Here is a 7622-nt window from a genome sequence, read left to right on the forward strand (position 1 = left end):
TCTTTTGCAAATACTTTATTCCCAGTCTGTGGTTTGTCTTCTCATTGTTTTTATTAACTTTCAACTTTGTCTCTTCAAACTGCTGTTTTATAAGTTTCATTTTGTCATATGTAGACTATTATGTTGTGTTTCTTTTTTCCCTTTTAAAAGTGAATACATTTTATTATTATAAAAGCAACATGTGTTCCTAAAGGAAAATTTGCAAAACACATAATTAGAAAAAAGAGGAAAAACTGGTACTTCGAAGACTACTGGCCTTGGGAAAATCCGGAAACCACACCCTGGGCCTGGCAATTTGACAATACATGTCAGAAGCTTAAAAAAGATATTTACCCTTTGACCCAACAATCCTTGTTTTGAAATGTATTCCAAGAAAATAATTGAGTATGTGCCCAGAATATTAAATAAAAGGATGTTCCTGATTGAAAAAATTAGAAAAAATCTTTATTACTTGGCTAGAGCTGCCATAACAAAGTACCACAGACTGGGTGACTTAAGCAACAGAAAATTATTTCTCGCATTCTGGAAACTAGAAATCTGAGATCAAGGCATCAACAAGATTATTTTCTGCTGAGGTTTCTCTTCTTGACTTATAGATGGTAATCTTTTCTGTATCTTCATATAGTCTTCCTCTAGACGTCTGTCTGAATTTCCTCTTTTTATGAGACTACCAGACAAAGCGACCACATTTTAAAGACAAATACCAGATGATTTCACTTATGTATTGAATATAGAGAAACAAAACAAAGGAACAGACAAAACCAAGCCAAAACAAACTCTAGAAATCTTACTGTAGAAATGAGGCTACCAGAGGGGGCAGGGAGGGTGGGAAGGAAAGAAGAGAGAGAGCCCAATGGACAGTGATGGCTCATGGGTGCCTTGGCTGGTAGGTGTGTTTAATACACACCTGAACAAGTGTGAACCTTTGCCTCTGAGTGTTATACAGTGTTGTGAGCCAGGGTTACCTCAATCATTAAAAAAAAAAACAAACACAAGCCCCACCCCCAATCTCTAAATACAGTCACATTCAGTCCATAACAGAACCTAATCTGAGAATTGGGAATTAGTTAAGTAATGCATTCCCACAATAGGCATATACATATATTCTAGTTCACTAATGAATTTTTAATATTGTCATTAAAAATGATACTAGAAATATATAGGACATGAAAGATTTCATGAAGTATGTTGCTCAGTAAAAATGAACAGACCTGCAAAATAGTATATATCATTGATTCTTGTTCTTTCTGTGAAATACATATATATAAATGTACAGAAAAATGGATAGAAAAGTTAATGAAAATATATTTGGGGGAGGGCCTCCCTGGTGGCGCAGCGGTTCAGCGCTGGGCTGCGAAGCTGCCCACAGCCTCTGCAGTGCCCGTTCGATCCCCAGCCACCGGCGAGGGTCCCACATGGCACACAGACCTCTCCTGCCAAGCCCGCTGCTCCCTTCAGCAGTGTATTTCATCAGCCTGCCTGTTCTGTTCCCCGCTCTGGCTCTGGTGAATTCTCTCACCCTCCCATGCTTCTGATTGTACACAGTGCTTGTATAAATAAATAAATAATAATAAATCTTAAAAAAATATATATATATATTTTGGGGGGTGATGCAGATAATTTCCCCTTATTTCTATTTGCTTATTTATTACTAAGCTACATTTAAATTTTTCCACAAATTTGCTATGCAATATTTTAAAAGAAGATCCCCCATTACACAAACACCACTTTCCCCTACAAGGGAATGCCTAAAACATGTGTTAGAAAACTATTCTCTGATCATATAGTTTTCCTTTAGCCATTTTCTGCTTTCTGGAAGCTAAGGAGAGTTTCAGTAGACTATGGAAGCTTACTAAATGTTCTCTACTAGTTTTACTTGTTCCTGCATAGTAAGGGCCTACTCATTTAATGTGCAATGAAGTTCCATAGACTTTTATTCCTTTTTAGAGGCATTTAGAAGGGCTTTTGCTTTATCATAAGTTGTTGCTAAAGCCTGTGACACTATGACTGAATTGTTCATCTGTGTGTAAGACTTATGATTAGACAGACTCTGAACTCTACTTTCAAACTTGTATAGAAAAGTTTTTAAAGGGATGGGTTTGCAAAATGAGAGGAAGGTGAATGTGTTCAAGTCTTGACTGGTATGGTTTCTGGCTTAGAAGGCAAGGGGTACCTAATCCTATCTCATTTTTGGGAGAGTTGACTGTAGGCATTTTTCTTTTAAAATCTGTTGTGTTTTTTATTTTAGAGGCTGAATCTACCACTCCAGTTATTTTTTTCCCATAAGCCTGCTCTCTCTTTTCTCCTATTTCTGTAGCTTTGGAATTTATGTACAAAATAGGTAGTTTGCATAAAAGCACAATACTTATGTTAGACATTATAAACTAATTCCAGGTTACCTGTGTATATAGCTCGAAAGATTAAGCTTTTACTTAGCATAATATACCTTAATGTCCATTAACAGAGTTATTTGGTGAACTGAAATACAGCTACTCACATGGTTTTTACATGGAAGAGTGATGAATTTAGCCTCATTTAACCTGCATAACTATGTAGCATGCAACAATAGCAGAACTTAGAAATTTAGTCTTATAGTAGAGGTTTCTGGTATTAAACCTCTAGCTTACACCTCTAGCATGTCTTGAAAATACCTTAGAATTGAGAATTCTTTGCAAAGCAAGGAGTTTAAGCTCTGGGAATGAAATGAGATTCCCCAGAGAGAATACTTTGTGTAGTGATGTTTCAGAAAAAGTTCAAGGACAAGGTCAATGTTTAGGTACAGAAAAGCAGCAAAGAAAACATAGCAAAATGGGAGGAAAGGCAGGAGGAGAACCAGGGTAGTGTTGGAGATGTTTAGCAACTTATGAAGACAGAATTTCAAAGACAGAAGAATTGATGGACAACAGTGACATAGGTTTCAGAGAAGTAGAGGGACCATTTCAGAGAGGGAGAGATTGTAGGCAATCTGAGGAACTTGGTTGTTTGGAAAGTCAGTTAGAAAAACTTAAAAATGAAGGTTATTTGTGTGAGTAGAATTAGAGTATGAAGAAACTTTTATTAGTTACATAAAGGGAGGGTTGATAATGAGATATAATAAAAAAATAATGTTCAGATCAAAATTTTTCCAATTGATTCTCTTAATAATATGTGAGTATTCTACCATTTAATTTTCTTTTATTTTCATATTACATAGCACACATTTTATAGACTATTACTTGCACTCAATTTCTTTGAGGTGTTTACACTGACTTATCCATTTTTTAGACCAGAATAATGGCATGCCCTCCAGATTACCAGCATTTTGCTTTGATCAAGGATAAAATTTCAGTCTATTACTATTTGCATCTATTTATAATAGTCATAGCAGACAGTTTTGATGTCACACTATCTCACCTACCACACTTCTGGCCAGTAAGCATGAGTTAGGAATGCTCTTCAGGTAGGTTCTTAGTCCTTACAACTTGTAATACTTGGGAATAGGTGGAGATGAGTGCAGGGCATAGAAATCAGGAAGCTGCTTACCAAGGTTCTGATGGCAAACAGACTGGATTTTGTTTGAGCTTTAGTCAGCTCTAGATAGTACTTAGATAAGAGATTATTCGTGAATACAGAATCTTATAGGTCTTTCTTAACAGCAAGGGCCCTGTCTTCTTTTGTCTTGAGAATCCTAGACCTCACATAGAACAGGCACTTAATAAATGATCAGTTAATGTAGACTGAATTCCCAATCAATCAACTGCTTCTCATTAACCTCATTATATGTATATTTTTCTGTTGCTAATCTGGGATGTGATAAAATTCTATTAATATCATGAGACTTGAATACTGCTCTAATATTATTCTAACATATTAGAGATGAAAGAGACCTTAGAACTCATTTACCATAGAGTACCTTTGTTTTATAGATGTAAAAACTGAGACCCAGAGAAGTTAAATGACTTTTTAAAGCTAATTAGTGGTAGAGAAAGAACAAGGAGAATCCAGGTCCTTCTGGTTCCCAGTCACTGCCAAATATCCCTAAAGTTTTTCTTTTTCCTTCTTTCTCTCTCTCTTTACATGATCTTCCCACCCCCCAATTTGGACATGAAATCAACATGTAAATAAGATAACTTAGAACTGCTTAGGGAAAAAAAGGGTTATTTTGTTGTGGCCCAGAATGGTGAAAGTGGAAGCCTCATAATTTTATCTTTCTGGAAGGGGTTATGTTTGCTCTGAGCTTTAGTTTGAGAGCCTTGCCCAAGTGCAAACAACTTTACTGCTCAGAGGATGTACCTTGCACTGGAAAGTCAGGGACCTAAGCTCTTGCTTTGGCTGTCACCACTTCTGTGGCCTGGGAAAGCCTCTCTGGGTCTCTCAGTCCCTCATTTGTAAAATATAGAGTTTGGGTTATATGAGCTCTAGAATGCTTTTGACTCTAAAATCCTTTGATACTACCTGTTTCCACTCCTGAATCATGAGGAATCTAAAATTATTCCCACCTTTACATTAAAAGCCACACCTAAGCCCTATGGAATTTGATCAACCTTACCTTTTTGTGTGAATGTCGACAGGCCTTCTCTGGTTTGTTTGGGATAATTGGAATGATTTAGTTTTCCTTTCAATGATTTCAATTATTACCTCCCATTTGTCATTCTACCAAAGCAGTAATTGGCACATGGTTAAAGGGGATCTATGACTCAGTTCCTTTGGGTCCCTTTTCAAGTGTTACTTTGAAAATCTCTCAACCTCCTTCCCTCTATCACTCATTCAGAGTTGGACGAGATCCATGGACTCTATCTTCCTTTGCTTCTCATGGAAGTGGGAGAAAGGTCATAGGGTCTGCTCAGGACCAGGGAGCTGCATGGATGGGGGAACATTTTCTTTAGGTAGAGGGAGGGAAATCTGCCAGATTGCTGACTCCACCATAGCAGGTGACACGGAGTTAGTTGCAACTTGACTCCTCTTTCTACTGTGGGGTTAGTGTTGTGTTGTCTAGGCAAAGTTCTCTGGACATGTCATGGCAGCCTATCCCTTACCTTCTTCTGCTTGCATGCCTGCACACCCAGAATGGAGAATCAAGAGATCAGCTTTCTGGCTGCTGTTGAAAGGATGTCCTGTTTGTGAGAGGCAAGTGGCCTGCCTTATTCTGAAAATTGCCCTTATGTGCAAAGCTGCAGAATGCATAGTTATTTGTTACCTGCACTTAAGGAGCATGAGGCCCAGTGTCACATTACTTTGTTTCAAACAGACATTTTCTCTTTCACATCCACTGTTTCCCACCCTCAATCACTCAGCACCATTTATGAAGCATTTGTCTTATGCATGAAGGAACGATTGAAAAGGGAGAAAAACTATGATCTCTGGTATTGAGGACTAAAAAATTGCTGAGAGAAGACTGGAGAATACATGAAAACACTAAGCACTACAAAGGCAAGTACAAAGGAATATAACAGAGTATTTTCAGACATGCGTAAGAGTTAATTGCCATGGATAGATGGATAGAGTTAACCAGAGAAGGCTTCTGAGAAGAGTAGTCACTGAAAATTTAATTGAATATTAAGATACTTACCTAGAGAACCCAGGGACAATTTTACAAAGGATTTAAGTCATTAAAGAAAGTCTCACAGAATCATATTCCAGAAAACACAAAAGAGGTAAACTAAAAAAATCACAAGGCATGCTGTGTGAAAAGGGCTTCAACACAGAGGGGAGGAGGAAGTTGAACAAGGGAATATCTGAAGGCCACACTGAGGAATTTGGATCTGATAAAATTTGCCACCGGGAGTCACTGAAGTTTCTTAAGAATGGAAATGGTGTAGGAAATTGTCTGAGGAACAGTAATTTTCCTATTAGATATAAACTAATATGGAAAAGTTAGTGGCAAGGCCCAGCTTAAAGCTGCAGCTGTGGAAATGAAGTTCCAATGAACTGAAGTGATGGGATGGAACCAGTTAGAACTTGATCTTGGCTTGGACAATAATAATAGCCACCATCTACTGAATGCCTTCCATGTACTGAGTCTGAAAACTTGTTCCATGAACTAATGAATTCAAACCTAAACAGAACTGTCTAAAAGAAAGTTAAATAACTTACTTAAGGCCATTGCAGCTATACATGAGAAATTTGAATTTGAATCCAGGTATTCTGATTCCAAAGCCACTTAACTGTGATGCTAGACTGCATCTCTGAAATCAAGAGTAAGGAAGAATATTACTCTAGTGCAGTGGTTGAGAGTATATCCTCTAGATTCAGTCCCTGGGATGTCATCCTGCCTATGATACTTTCTAGCTATACAATCCTGGCAGTCCACTTAAAACTCCACCCTCCTTTTCCTCATCTATGAAAAGTGCTATAAAATGTAAATGTGTTATAGTATATACAGTACTGAGCCCAGGGGTTGGCAGATAGCAAATATTCAAGAAATATTAACTATCAATACAAAATGTTATTATCATCCTGTCTTAGAACCTGCCAGAATACGTAGTAATTGCCAGGATAAAAAAAAAAAAAAAGGAGAATTTGGTTTAAGATTATTTACAAAGGACTCACAAATCCTTTGCTTTTGAGTTACAAGCAGATGTAGGGATCAATAGAATTTTATCGAGGGAGGTGATGAGGAATTGGGGGAAGTTCCTAAGACAACAATTAATTGAAAATGCCAATTTTACAGAGCATTGCAGAAAAATCATTCTGGAAACAAGGGCAATTATACAAATATCAAACCTGTAAATTATATACCTGAAATGAAAATAATGTCACATGCCAATGACACTTTAACAAAAACTTTTTTGAAAAAGATGTGAGTGAAAGGGTGGGAAGTTAAGACTTTGGTTAGTGTAGAGCCTTGTGGGTTGTGGGCAGGGAGGACTAAGATTGAATTTTATGAACTTATATATTGAGCATGAATTTAACTTCCCTTTTGGTTTCCTCTTTTCATCTTCATTAATAGACTATGTGCATATTGAGAAGTAATTTATGCTGAAACCTTTCTTCAGAACTGTATGTAAATGGGGTTAGAGGAAATTTTCAAAGATCACTGCTTTAAAAAAGTACAAAACACAATAACATGATTAGTGATTGTCATTGTTCATAGATCAGTCAGAGATCTGCTAGTTCTCTGAAATCCTTTTCTCCCTAAAGAAGTCATGGGCCTCCCCTGGTGGCGCGGGCGCCCGCAGTCTCTGCAGCACCGGTTCAATCCCCGGCTGCTGCCAAGGGTCCCACATGGCGCACAGACCTCTCCTGCTGCGCTCACTGCTCCCCTCAGCAGTGCATTTCATCAGTCTGACTGTTCTGTTCCCCGCTCTGGCTCTGGTGGGTTCTCTCACTCTCCTGCGCTTCTGACTGTACCCAGTGCTTGTAGTTAAAAAAAAAAAAAAAAAAGTTAAAAAAAAAGGTCTTTGTGCTCCATTGTGTGATAACTATTTAGGAGCTGAGTCAAACAAGGAGTCTTATTTTAGTTTTCTAAATAACCAAGTCTGGGCAGGCCTATGTTTTCACTAAATGGGAGGGATAAGTGGTTGAGCTTATTCACATGTGAGCTGTCTAAGTCATCCCATAGTAAAGGATGGCTCACTTAAGTCTCCCAAATGACAGAGACTGCAAACATGGGGCAAGCAGTGATTGGAGACTCTGCCCTTTGA

This window comes from Talpa occidentalis, unplaced genomic scaffold (genome assembly GCF_014898055.3).
Source record: "Talpa occidentalis isolate TD23 unplaced genomic scaffold, MPIMG_talOcc4v2.1 talOcc4.3, whole genome shotgun sequence".
Taxonomy (NCBI): Eukaryota; Metazoa; Chordata; class Mammalia; order Eulipotyphla; family Talpidae; genus Talpa; species Talpa occidentalis.